Below are 15,340 nucleotides of genomic sequence, written 5' to 3'. Positions count from 1 at the left end.
AAAATACAATGAAAAATATTTGTGATGGTTTTGTGATGTGCATAATATTCTAATTTTAAAAGGATTGTTAAATCAGGATATGTAAGTTGCTCTAAATGCTGGACATTTGCCCTGGAATCTATGCTGCATCTGTTTCTCTGCGGTCAGTGGTTAAACCCTGATTTGTCACTAAACGACAGCCTTGAGCTTTTTGTCCTTAGATACTGTACTATAGCCATAATAATTAATGACCTTCAGTGTGGCGCCTGAAAAGACAGAATTTTCATGTGACACCCGAGATTTCATACAGGATCACATTGCCAGTCAATGATTAGCTACAATAGATAGTTCCTAGAGTAAACATATAATGCGCAGGGCCGAATTCCAACTTCCACACGGGCGATGAAAAGACAGCACAAACTCCTCTTTTTGGTATGGCGAGATTATTTATTGCTCACATTGTAGTCATAACGCGTTTCGACTGACACAGCAGCCTTGATCACCTATATATACACATACACACACACACATACACATACACTGGGAAAAAAACAATTTAGTTAGGTGTGATAAAAAGATCTGTTTTTGTTTAAAAATCCACGGCCGGACTGGCGGGGTGCCGTTTTTCTGACCGGGCGGCAATATCGGCCCCCTGTAACAATGGGCCACCAGGGTGGGGGCCGGTTTTGGGCCCCTGGGGTGCCGTTTTTGTGACCGGGCGGCAATATCGGCCCCCTGTAACAAAATCGGTAGGAACCGGCCCTAGCAAACTACTCAGCCGCACCCTGTCCTCCCCACCAGGGGGCAGGCCAAGCAGTTTGCCAGGACCGGCTTCGGTTCCCAGTCCGGCCCTGATAATGCGGCTGAATGCATACACTCCATTTCTGCCCGACTTAATGTTTTCTATTTCTAGGGTTCTCCACAACCTCCTGCTCTTGAGATTGTAAAGACTGACAACCAGTGGTGGGCTTCCAGCAGTCTACCGTGTGTGGTTCCCCAGTCCTTATGGACTGGCTAATACAAACGTTTGACTTCTGCAAATATTGTTTACCATTAATAAACCTTTATTTTCAGAAACCTTCCTTTCAAGCTCTGATTCTGCTTCGACTCTTTCTGTGTATGTGATAGATCTGCCATGTTTTACATTCACTCTTGCAAGCCTAAAGATTTAATCTAGCCACAGCTTTTTAAAGGAGTGACAATATTCCTTCCTAACCCTGTATGTGTCAGTCTGATGCTCCTGGGTAGATTATTTGCAGTCTCAAAAAGTAACAGATTAGAGGTCCATGCGAAGGAGGTACATGAACGCAAAATAAGAAAGTTTAGACGAGACACAATAGACTACAAATTGGATGAAGTTTATTCATGGGCGGAAGCCTATGCCCAGAAGAGATTTGGTAGGAGAACAGGCAATACCTCTTCGGAGGAAAGTGTTGCAACCGATCAGGATCTGTCATTACAAAGACCAGCGGCACCTACTAATACAACACACACAGAAGCAAGCGCTACCACTTCAATGGACACACCATCTTTTTTAGCGGAGGGTCATTCCTCAAACTTACCACCGGACAAAACAGCACAACAAAAAGAAAACCTTGCAGGCGGGGACAAAACAAGAAAAACCATAACAGAAAGCGGCAGACCCCAGAGGCACCCCAAGAAACCAACTTAGTCATGAATATATCTAAAAGACATTTCAATACCGAAGAGATACAGGTACTCAACAAAGGCATTTCTTTTGTTCCCACATACTCATCCAATGGATTGGAAACAGAAATAGCACTCTTTCGTTTCATGCGGAAACTGAGGTTGAAATGGTTTTTCTTTACCATCAAAATGGATTCTGATCAACCTAAACCATCAGACATCTTTCGTCCAAAAAGCAAATTCATGGCTCAGTTTTCACTCAAAAGCTTAGACAACTTTGAAACGTTGGTGAAAAAAGATTTGGATAAGATCAAATACATTAAACCAAAACATATGAATTTAACCAAGAAGGAATGACGTATTCTTAACAGGTTGAAACAAGACAAGAACATCACATTTCAACCAGCGGATAAAGGGGGAGTGCTTGTTGTCATGGACACCGATTTCTATGAGAACAGCGTATCCGCCCATGTCAATGACGAACAGACATACATAAAACTAGAAGCGGATCCCACAAGAGAATTCATGAAGTTATTAGATTCCATTCTCACAAAAGCGGAAGACAGAGGGACAATCAATGAGAACACAATGAAATTCTTACAGATAGAGTGTCCTAAAATTCCGCATATGTACATGCTAACCTAAAGTACACAAGCATGCAACCAATCCTCCGTTCCGTCCCATAGTGGCCGGGTGTGGTTCAATACATGAACCTATTGGACGTTTTGTGGATTATCATCTACAACCACTAGTACAAAGTTGGGAAACCTACATAAAAGACACCACAGACTGCCTTTTGAAACTTGAAAAGTTGCGCCAACATTTTAACGATGAGACATTACTATGTACCATTGATGTCACCGCCTTGTATACTTCCATTGCCCATAATGAAGGTCTTGAGGCCGTAGAGTGGAGACTTCTAAACACCTCCATTGAAGAAGATTTAGGAATATTTCTTTTGGAGTTACTTCATTTTTCATTATACCACAGTTACTTTTCCTGGAAACAAAACTTCTATTTACAACAAACCGGAACATCCATGGGCTTTCCGGGTGCACCGCCATATGCGAACACCTTCATGGCTCATTTTGAGCACACACATATTCTAAGCAGTCAAACCTGGCAAGACAACATGATCGCATACATACGGTACATAGACGACATATTAGTTCTCTGGAAAGGAAGTAGGTCACTTTTAGAAAACTGCATAGATGAACTGAACCAGTGTAACCCCAGAGTACAGTTCACATACAATATACAGTCTCAAAGCATACAATTTTTGGACATAGAAATCCAAAACACTGAAACAGGATTATCAACGAAGGTTTATAGAAAACCCACAGATGTGAATAATGCGCTCCATTACTCCAGTGCACATCCTATTTCCTTAAAAAAACATCTACCTGTATCTCAATTAATTAGGATTAAGAGAATCACATCTGAACCAGGGGAAAGCACCTTTTTGATCAAGGAACAACTGCACAGACATAAACAGAGAGGATATCCTGAGAAGGTACTGTTAGAAGCAGAACTTGCAGTTACTCAAAAAAGACGGGAAGACTTACTAAAAAAATCTGACAAACCTAAGACACAACATGAAGTTTTTGTTTTGAAACAATCAGTACAGGCATCTAAAATCAAAAGAATAATCAGGAGTCGTTGGGAAATCATCGAACAAGAACCGGATTTCAGACCAGTATTCCAACACAAACCCCTATTTGCACATAACCGTTCAAAGAATCTACAAGAACTTTTAAAATCCCAACCTGTAGAAATGCACTCTAATTACAAAGGAATGAAAAAGTGCTGGAATTGTGAACAGTGCAGTAATATCATTCCGGGTAATACTTTTGCACATCCCCACACAGGTCAAAAGATACTGTTACGACATAATTCTGATTGCAATACTGAAGGTGTTATATACGCCATACAATGCCCTTGTGGGCTTGTGTATGTAGGAAGAACGTCAAGAAACATTACGTATTATAGAACACAAAAGCATGATTCGCAATCAAAATTCCAATTCGTGCTTAGCAGCACATTGGATTAATACCCCACATACCATCCCCCAATTAAGATTTACTATTTTGGAAAAAATTCAACAAATCCCAGGGCTAGATTTTAATACATCACTGGCACGTAGGGAAACATTTTGGATTAAACTCCTAGGGACCACCATACCAGGTGGCCTAAATGATCACTATGAATTACTGTGCTTTCTGTAATTAATAACAATGCAAAATGGTGTATTCCAGTTGTTAATATGTGACCCGTTTTCTCCATTTATGTAAAGGATTTGCACAAACTTTAAGCTTCTGCTCACATTTCGCCTTCACTTGGTTTTAACACAGACATTCAGGCACCAGCACAACCTATTTTTATCACGTAAGGAACCTATCAAATCCTGTTTCGTTCACACTCTTCAGCTTCTATTTGGGTTTCTTTATTTCATATCTTTATCGTCTATACACACGTTGTCGCCGTGAATACACAAATAAAGTTATGAGCCTGCTGATTGGACAACAGAATCAGCTTTCCCTTTAATGCGGTATGCATCTTTGTCACACGTCACGACGTTCCTTCTCTCGTTGAGTCGAAGGAGGCAGCAGTTTTAATGGCAGGAAGCATCTCTGAGGTGAGCTTTGAGCGCACTTAATTTGGTTTATCTAAATAGTTACGTTTTGTTGACTATTTTTACTCAGAGAAGCCTTCCTTGTTCGGTAAAATCCTATATTTTATCCTTTCTGCTACTATTCACACGTAGGACGCTTCTGGTAAGCATCACGTGTTTCTCTTTATCTACTTCATTTTCACGCTGCGGTTTTAAAAGTTGATTTTTCTTTTGACTCTTGTTTTTATTTTTCACTTAATCATAGTTACTTACGTGAGCGACCACTTTTTTGGTAAACCCAAGTGCTCATTTCGCTTGATATGGACAACGTACGTTGGTCTGCTTAATCACCAGATTGACGTCCAAATTTATTTTGTTCACGGAAGTTTCAGTTCGATAAGCTTTAGTGTTTCTGTTTGCCATAACACTTTTGTGGAAATTAGGAAGGACCACTTACAATAATGTTCTTCCTTCTCTCTCAGTAACGCGGTGTTTTCAGGTACGGTAAGGGCAAATCCTGTCCTATCTTGCACGGTTGCTCTAATCTTTCCCCACGTTTGCGATTACGGCACTGTTTGATGTTGATTTTGCATATAATTAAAATCATCGGTTTTTAACAGCGACTCACACTGTGCATCACTAAGTGTTTTCGTTTTAGAGGTGGTTGGAATTTCATTATGCAAAACACTTTACAAACAGCACCTAGACTTTTCAGTTTTTTCCTTTTTTACCTCCTTCATCCTTGTGCAAATTCTATGGTTGACAATGTATAATGTTCATCAATCACCATTTATTACATGTTTGGTCATCTCTTGTTTTGTTGTAGCTGCTCTTGGAGGATAATGAAAGCAAGATTCATTGTAATATCTCTCACATTGTACCCCTGAAGAAGGGTTTTTTAAAACCCGAAATGCATTGGGAATTCTTTTGAACTTGAAATGTGGATGTTACATGGACTCATTTCTGACGCTTACTAAGATGTTCATTAGTGAGCATAGTTGATCAGAACAACATTTATTTCAACATTCATTGATATAGTGGAACATGTTTAATTTTTGTTTGAATTAAGAAATGACGTAAAACAATACCTTGAAAAGAACCGACAATTGATCACATTGTGTTGAGTCTTTTTAATATTTGTATCAACAATTGATTAACTAATTTTGAAACCCACTGGGACTTCAGCTGTGCTGCTCACAGACCTGGGTAACTCCAGGCCTCGCAACATAGCTTACTCTCTAGGGGTTAGGGCTGTACCCCATTAGTGAGGTAGCACGCAGACATATTTTGACCTACATAATCAAGTGTTTTGTGTATATATGATAACCGTACACTTTTAACCAGGTGTGCTGTCCCACCCTTAGAAACAGTATGTGATAGATCTGCCATGTTTTACATTCACTCTTGCAAGCCTAAAGATTTAATATAGCCACAGCTTTTTAAAGGAGTGACAATATTTCTTCCTAACCCTGTATGTGTCAGTCTGATGCTCCTAGGTAGAGTATTTGCAGTCTCAAAAAGTATCAGACGAACTTCAACGAGAATCTTAGTGTCTACTGCTAATGGTGAACACAAAAGGAACAATATAATCTTATACTCCCTTTCGAGCTCTTATATATTTCCCCTCTCTTTTTCAATACAGGACACACTTTCAGTTTTACAAATAGCAAACTCGGCCCAAGGATATTGGAGTGCTTTACGTGAGCACTAGTTGCATTACACATCAGATCCATTTTTTAGGCACTGGGAGATTAAGTGATGTGCACAGAATCACAGGATGTTGAGCTGATGATTGTACTCAGACCTGGTTTCCCAGTTCCTAAGTCGGCAGTACTGGCAATAATGCCACATCCTCTCCCTTACTAATCTAGGATGCCATCAAATCCAAAGACTAGAATTCTTGCTACATAGTAACCCAATAGCTTACTTTACTAGGAGACTAGGTGGCAGGGTAATTTATAGGACTTTGGACCCAGAGTAGGGAAAGAAAAGGTGACTGAACAGAGTCATAGCGTAGCAGTGCCAACCGCAGCACCACCACTCCACTGAAGGTTGCTGCCACCCACCTGCCAGATTATTACTAATTTTGTGGTCTGGCTGGTGGGCAGGATGGCGGTCTCGCTGCAGTGCGTCTTTCAAATGCGGTGGTGCCTTTGAAAGCGGCACCGCAATGGGAACGCAACACAGGGTTCCTGCATGGCATGGACTCAAAAGTCCATGCCGTGTAGGAACCTGGATGCATGCACACAAGGGGGCACATGTTGCGCCCCCCTTTGTGCATGCCCAGGCTGAGGGAGGCACAGGGAGTACTGTAGGACCCCCTTTGTTTCAGCACTGTCAGCCTTTACATGGAAGAAAGACTTCAATGAAACCGCTGGCTGTCCTGAAACTTGTTATATGCATGGTAGTGCAACAACGCCACCACCTGCATATTACATAGGCCCTGACCACCATGCTGCTGCTCCCTAGCGGAGTCGGTGGTCACATTATGGGCCGATTGCCCATGTCGTAATAGGGCTGTCGAACCACCGGTGCCAAGCCACCATGGGTCTGTCGGACCTCTCACCGCCAGGCAGATAATTTGGTCCTAAGTTGTTAACTCACATCTTGGAAGATTCACACAGCTTGAGAGATCTACAGATGTTTTGCTGGATTCTAGCAATACTTCAGTTTATAAAAGCTCACTGAGTCTACCAGCTTCTCTATGGGTATCCTAAATTAATGCATCATTACTGTATTCAGTGGTCGAATTTGTTTTGTGTCCAATGTAATTTTATTATGGGTTTGTCTCTTAGCTTGTGAAGCTTACTTTGTTTAAGAAGCACTGTGACCAACCAGGTTCCACATTAGATCACAATTTTAACTACACCTTTTTGCCACTTACTCTTTACATCTCTCCTAAACTGGACTACAGTATGACTGCTAAGTGATACAGGTAACAAGGGGTAACATTTCTACATTGAGATATGGTTTTTCTGTCCTGATTTAGAAATGTATTAAAACATAACAATATTCATGTTAAAAGAGGCCATGGGCACACCTCTACTCGATTTTTAAGGGCGTGTTCAGAAGAAAAGTATTTAGGTTAATTTACCTGTGGATCAGCTCTGTTTCACTGGACATTTATAGACATTGTGGATGATAATATCAGCCAGGCCCTACATCCAACACCCCACAGGCAACCAACCAGAGGCAGCCAACCCCACGCCACGCATGGCCTTTCGTGCTTGGCATGCAGTTAGCCACGGGGGCTTTTTGCAACCAGGCCCTGCCTCCAACTGCTTACAGGCAGCCATCCACATGCTGCACATTGCCTTTGGTCATGCGCATCAGGTGGTTGGTCACATTTTAAAGAGGGAGCCATGTGCCTCCTCCCCAAACCTAAACAGGCACTGTGGACCCCATCTCACAGGGCCGTATCTAATTTAAAGGGTACGGGGATCTTGTGCCCTCCCTTCTCAAGCCTATATTCCCCCAGGGACCCTATTCCCTGGGGCTTATATTTTAAATAGGTGGATGCTCCGGTGTCCACCCACAGCACCCAGCATACTCATGTTGGGGGCCACGGGGAAGCCCCAAGGCCCACACAGCCCCAGGCGGCTCCCCAAGTGCTACAGGAGCCAGCATTACTCCCATCCGTAGGGAGTAGCTAGTTCTGTTGCTCTCTTCGGACAGGAGCAACCTGTTTACCTGATTCCCTGCCTGCATGAGTGCGAAAACAGATCACAAGTCTGCTCCCAGCCCACGGAAGCATTTTTAAAGCTCCCACTTGCTGGGAGCACACTTAGTGTGTACTCTCATTTGGTGGGAGATGGCTCAGGGAGGTGGGGTTGTGTAGCCTTTGAAAGCTGCGTCAAAGGGGGGCTTCCCAGGTCTCTAATGGCTAAGGGAGGGGGCCCCATGTCCCCTCCTCTTTAATTAAAGAAATTGTTCCCGGGGGTTGGGGTACCCGGGCCCCTTGAAGGCCCATGGCCCCTTCCCTTTTTGTGGACATTTAGTCCCCAAGGGTAGGCTCGCCAGGGTTTATAATGTGCTTGGGGAAGGGGTTGCGTACCCCCAGCCCTTATGGAAGGAAGCCCTAGGAGTGGGCTCCTGGGACTTATAATGACCCTCCTTGTAATTAAACAATGTGGCCCAGGGCTGCCCTTTTTTTTTTATAGTTCCTGCCGGAGCCCTATGGGTTGCGGCATAAAGTGTAATTTTTATTTTAGCGTCCGGAGGCTTCCTCTGGTTCTCTCCCATGAGGCTTAGGAGGCAGGGAATCCCTACCCTGCCCCCTTATTTCACTTTATGTTTTGTTAAGGACAGGGGACTGCATTCCGGAGTCCTGTAATAGCGGCCAGCAACATTTTTCTGATATTGTTGCCAGCCAATCAGAGCGCTTGCATCCAATGAGAGTGAACTGGCCCAAGAAACACCCCATTATTAAATTGGCACTCCCGCAAGACTTTTGTGATGCTCTGACGGATGCAACCGTCCAGATATCGAAATATTTTTAAACCTTTATTTCTCAAAACCTACTGAACAGATTTACACCAAAACACAACAAGCACATGTTACATCACTCATGAAATGGTCAGTGACATAACTGATGGCATCACTGATGACATCTCAAATGACATCATTCAATGAATGTAAATGTTTCATAAATGTTTCTGAGACTTAAAGATATATACTAAGCTACTGCATAAGTAAAATTGCTGTTCTTTTTGTACTAATAATGAGTGATAGTTGTTCCAACATATGTCACCTCAGTGACTGTGTGACTGTTAAAATCAGTGTGGGAGTTGGTATGGGAGTGGCAGTATGGATGAATAAGTTGATGTGTAAGTATCTGTGTGGATGTGTGAGTGGCTGCATCAGTGATTGAGTGGCTGTGGGACCGGCGTTATGGGTAGGGGAGTGAGTGTGTCAATGGCTATATGGGTGGTTGAGTGAGTGTGTGTTTGATTGATTGAATGGCTGTTTAATTGGGTGTTTGGTCGAGGATGCGCTGCACAGAGGCAGCTCCGCATAGACTGTGAGCTTCGATGAGATGTCCAGCATTGGGGAAGCATCATGCTGTTCCGATAAGGCTGTGAGGAGCGGAGTTGCACTGCGTCGGATCTGTTTCACAGGACCACAGCTGGGCTGGCAGAGCACCTTCAGGCCCACTTCCAAGGGCACAAGACTTGGGTGGCACCACTTGAGGGTAGGATTCAAAGCAGGCTGAGTCTAGGTGCTCGGTTAAAAGTGGTTAGAGCCTATTCTGTCCCTGTGTCTCTGATCAGGAGGCCAGCCTACTAGCCTTGGAGTCACTTTAGTGGTCTTGGGTTCAAGATGCAGGTCCAGTTCTTCACTCAGGCAGCATGGCAACAGAATATCGATCCTTATTTCAGAGCAGCACAGCAATCATTCTCGGTCTTCCATAGGTCCGGAGGTGTACAGAGGAGTTGGGTCTGAGGGTTTTAATTTTATACCTGGTGCCTTCTTTGAGGTAGGAGACATTTCTAGAGAATTTCCTTTGAAGTTCTTGAAGTTTCCTGCCTCTCCTGCCCTGGCTCCAAGCAGGCTGCATGAACAATGTAGTGGTGACAAGTTCTTTGTATGAAGGCAGGGCACAGCCTATTCAGTTTCAGGTGGGGCTGTGCAGGGCACAGCCTATTCAGTTTAAAGTGGGGCTGTGCCCTGCTCCGCCCCATCCTGTCAGTTGATGGCCCATCCAGGGACACCTAACACCTCTATTGTGTGGCTCTCTGGGAGGAATAAACAAAGTCCAACTGCCAAATAATCTCAGTTATGTCACCCAGAAACAGGCTGTAGGCAGGAAAATGCTGACTTTCTAAAAATTGTATTTTCAAAATTGTAACATGAAATCCGACTTTACTATAAAGAAGATTTTTAGTTACAATTTCTCAGACTCTAAACTCAGCTTTCCTACCTGCTCCCAATTGAAATTATCACTTCGTAAATGTAATAAGTTAATCCAATGTTATACCATCGGAGAAGCAGGCTTTTGCAATAATGAAAAACAATTTTAAGAGTTTTTCACTACCAGGGTATGTAAAACTTAGAAGTTCATGTCCAACATATTAAATATACTGCACCCTGTCATATGGCTGTCTAGGGCCTACCCTAGGGGTGACTTATATGTATTAAAAAGGAGGGTGTAGGCCTGGCAAAATATTTATTTTGCCAGGTCAAAATGGCAGTTTACAACTGCATACACAGGCTGCAATTGCATGCCTGAGTCATGTTTAAAATGACTACTTTAGGTGGGTGGCACAATCAGTGCAGCAGGCCCACTAGTAGCATTTAATTTACAGATCCTGGGTACAGGTTGTACAACTTTACTGGGGTCTTACAAGTATATTAAATGAGCCAATTGAGTGTAAGCCTATTATACCATGCTCAAACAGGAGAGCATAAGCACTTTAACCCTAAAAGCCAATAAAAACGGGTTCAGAATACAGGAGGATTAAGGCACAAAACATGGGGGATGACCCTGTAGAAAGGGCCAAGTCCAACAATGTAGTACCATATTACAAGTAAATTCAGTTTAGTTCAATAACTTTATTTCAGTTCAAGGAACCATAAAAGTACACAGTCAGTCACCAATAAATAAAAAACATTTTTTTTAAATGTGCGATCATCATAAAATACATCCCAGTAATATAGCGAAAAACACGACTAGAAAAACACATTATCCAATAAAAGACAGTGCCTCTCCACTATAAAACAGTTCTGGTAGAAGTTTATAAAATATTTTACAATAACTGCTATAGCCCACTTTAAAACTATAACCTCTAATGAAAATAAAACACTTTTTGAAAACAACTGCCTTAAGACAAATTTTAAGGCAAAAACCTGCAAGAGAACCTATAACTAATTGTATAGGCGTCCGCAATGTCCACCATATTGTCTAGGGAAGCATTTATTCAATAACACTCAAGCGTTATCATGTTACTTTGTCTAAATTGCACAGTGCTACAATAAAAATATTTTAAAATCACTAAAACCTTTGGAAAAATATTCTGTATGCAATTACTTCGATATGCCAATGTGGGCATGGTAGAGGGAAGGATAGTTATATATTTAATATGGACCATACATCCTCCTATAGTTATAAGAGCTGACTATCAAATGCCTAGCACTGGGGCCCAAATTCATTCCCATCAGAGTATACAAGACATCACAAAGACCTTTTCTGCACACACCAGATTGAAAAGAGATATTTAGAAACTGCAAAATCAATAGGCTAGTGGGTGTTTGTTTTTAAAATCCTCTTGGACACTGTCGAGCAGGCCTCTGCAGGATCATCCCACAGGCTTGCTTTGCCAATACATTGTAGAGTTTCCCTAATGTAGTGGATCCATGGTGTCCTGCCCATCACTGAATCCCTAGGATATCCTCCAGGGCCAGTCTATAAGAGATCAGCTGCGGAGTGGTCCATCTTCTTCTCCTAAATTAAAGTGGCCTAAGCCCAGCCCCCTCCGCAATTGATCTCACACCTAGATTAGTGGGGTGCTAGCAGGGAGGCACACTAGTTGCCTTAAAAATTTGTTCTCAACCTGCACAAATCTTTAACAGGTTTGTGCCCCCATTGCTCAGCTCCATACAGGGTGGCACATAGAGCGTACGTGTTGTAAATCACAATAGTGGGGCTGACAGGTTTATAAAAAGATCCCCTATTCACCCTTGTAAGTCCACCCATATGTCGTACCTATTTAAGCCTTTGTGTGGCAATATGAAATTACCAACCTAGGTGCTCGCTAAGAGAAAGTCTTAAGTAATCAAAGATAGCAACACTCTCAAGGAGAATGTCCTTCAGGCTGGGATTGTGATGGCATGAAAACCATGAAATTGGTTTCGGTAACATTGATTTCTATACTCCTAATCCTACAAAATTCATTGAAGCTAACTATTGTACTTTGAATACCCATTGGGGTTTCTGATAAAAGAAGGGTGTCGTTGGCAAACATCAATGCTGGTACTTTACAGGAACTAAGCCTGGGTGCATCATTGTTCTTAGTGGTATTCAAGCAATCTATAAGGCCATTAATATACAGACAAAATTGTGTCAGGGACAACACACAGCCTTGTCGTACACCTCTACCAATAACAAAGGGTTCAGAGAGTTCCCCAAGTTTTCTGCAACACACGTGTGCAAAGTTATACTCATACAACCTCTTTATCACATGGCACAGGTAGAGATGAAACCCCATATCAGCCAATACTGACCAAAGTGAATCCCTCTGGACTAGGTCAAATGCTGATTTTAGGTCTACAAATATCAGATAGAGACTTTCTCCTTCAAAAATGACAGTTTTCCAATATTAGAGTTGCAGCCTAGAAACTTGGTCTATAGTGGATGTAAATTGTCTGAAACCCGTCTGAAAGGGACTAAGGACCATTTCTTCCTCAACCCACTCATTCAGTCGGTCTAATATCAGTCAAGCAAATACATTTTGCATTGTGTCAATTAAACTAATCGGTCTATAGTTGGCAGGCAACAATGGGAAACCTTTCTTATAAATGGGTACAATCTCTACCCCAGACCAAGAACCTGGAATTGGCATTCATTTCATGATAGCATTAAAGATAGTTCACAAGTAGGGATCAGACTTCTGGTTCAGAGAGATAAAGGTTCCTGGGAATTTTATCAATGCTGGAGCCTTATGAGGGGCAAGCTTACCAATAGCCCTAAGGACCTCTGTTCAAGTTATCTCAGAATAGCCTTCCAGTCTTGAGCAGAGTAATTCACTATTTAGGAGGCCTCTAACATTAGACTCAGCTGTATGTACCTCCTGACCATCTGGTATTCCATGAAGGGATTGATAGTGCTCATTCCATAAATCAGCTGCAATGTTATGTTCTATATTGGTTCTGACTTCATGATTCTCAAAATTAACTATATTCTGGAATTCCCTGGAGTGCTTACGCTTAATAGTGTGGAGTATAGAATCCCATTTTGCTTCATCCCACTCTTTCATCGCAGAACTAAAAACGCTTTTATAGACCCCCCCCCCCTTGCAAATCTGTCATACAACTATCCTTGCTTTTTAATTCCTCTATTAAATTTAGGTTGGCGGCTCTGCACGCTTTTTTAAACAACAAGGGTGTGTTCTTCCTAGTGCCCCTGTGCCTTATTTCAGTATAAAATAAGTATTTTAATTCACCAACTAGTGAGGCTTGAATATCAGCTACTCTGTCAGGGTAGCCAACTTTACCATCAGGTGAAATAAATGTATATAGTGCTGCTAAGCATTTACCTACCACCTTGTACAGGGCATCAATTAAGTCTGGGGACTGCTGCATTGTGGACCAATACATTCTTCGTCTAGATGAGCTAAATCTCAGTCTGTCATCCAGCATATCTGTGCCAGTTACCGAGGTATTTCTAAGGGGTGGAGCTAAGTCAAGGGACAAAGTATTGTGATCACTGCTGTGTCTAGCCAATATTTCCAAATCTCAAACTAAGGGCCATAATCTTGCATCCACAAACACATAATCGATAAAGGATGAACACCCTATTCAGTTAAATGTGTGGGAGCCCATTCTATCTGATTTAGTTCACCCATTACATTCCCGTAGAGAACAGTTCAATACGAAAGTGTTGATTTAGAGGGCCAGGGGGACCATTTCTTAATAGGAGGTATAGACAGTGCTGGAATGACCCATAGCCTATCCTCATCACTAATAATATCATTGTGATTAACATAGAGGGGCTCAAACTGGCAATTGAAGTCGCCTCCTACTATCTTAGAAGCATTCTCTGGGAGTGAGGACAGTAATGCTGGCAACTGCTCCACATTAGGAGATTCTTGTCCGATGCCCACTGGTCTAGAATAAACAGTGATCAACTATACATCAGTTTTGGAAGGAGAATTTAATAGGACACACAGAATGTCATTGGAAAAAGTCTTCACCACTTTGACCCAACAGCCCAGATGAACCATTATCCAGGTGGTTAGCCCTCCCTAATGTCTACCCTTCCCCTCTGCATGGCCACCTTACTAAAGACCGCATAGCCTGGGCACACAATCTCTTTCGTCAACAAGGTTTCTTAAAACAAACAGATGTCATACTGGTCTATAAATGACTTCCAATCCCTGCAAACCAATTTGCCCTTCAGTCCTGCAACTATCCAAGATACCACCTTTGAGAATTTTGGGACTTTCTGGCTGCCTATTACCTGGCTTGATCCCCCTATTGCTTTAGAGTAACTTTCTCTAATAACAGTTTCTTACCAACAAATGTGGGAGTCTGTGGGAGCCAAAGGGACATCCTTCCTCATGTCCCTGCCACTTGATAAACCTAGATTTGCCTCGCTCTGGCAATCATTTACCAGAGTACGCCTCCTGGCTTTGGGAGTAGAAGTCTGAAAAGGATTAGTGAGGCTTCTGTGATCACATGTCCACCCTTTCACCCAACCACCCTTGCATGGCATACATCCTTTGCCATCCCTGCACACAGAATATTAATCCACCCTCTCCAGTGCATCATAACGGTTGGCTATTGGAACCATATAAGATAATGTGCTCTGTACCCGGTACTTAGAGCACCCCAATTTGTATGTTAGGTTAAGGGGAATCAAGCTCTTCTGGCAAGTCTGGCCTTGTAAGGGAGGTTTATAAAAATAACCAAGTGGTAGGAGCACTAGGTTAGAGCCCAGTTCCTTCCATGACAATTCACCTACTAAAAGATCATGGGCTAGCTTTGGGTTCCGGGAATTAACGATAACACAGTCACCAGACCTATCTGCAGGGCCTCTCCCAATCCAGCTCACTCTACAGGTCAAAAACATATTGTCAACCCTATTAGAGGGGAAGTTCATGTACTTTGTGAGCCAATGTTAACATTTATTTGTCAGGTCCTCCTGAGAGTCCCATTGGCCCAATTTTAACTCTGGAACCCCTGAAAGGATCACAACGTATGGGGATGAGGCAGGGGTAGATTGGTAGCTGGAAGTTTTATGATGGCACTGCCTGTCTTTTTCAATAAAGGGCCTCCCAGGCTGGTGTTGTTCAGCGCCACAATGCCCCGTAGTTTCTCACACAATTGCTCCTCCCTTTTTCATTCATATTATTAACCATCTGTGCAGCAGCTGTGGGGAATAAATCC

General features: G+C 42.5%; 1 protein-coding gene across 2 annotated transcripts in view; it reads left to right on the top strand.

The window, feature by feature from the left end:
* The window catches only part of LOC146820763 (MFS-type transporter SLC18B1-like), a 709,940-nt gene that overhangs the window by 497,288 nt on the left and 197,312 nt on the right, over positions 1–15,340 (top strand). The gene's annotated exons all lie outside the window — the stretch shown is intronic.

This window comes from Triturus cristatus, chromosome 6, assembly GCF_964204655.1.
Source record: "Triturus cristatus chromosome 6, aTriCri1.1, whole genome shotgun sequence".
Classification (NCBI taxonomy): Eukaryota; Metazoa; Chordata; class Amphibia; order Caudata; family Salamandridae; genus Triturus; species Triturus cristatus.
This window is presented reverse-complemented; position numbering and strand designations above follow the sequence as displayed.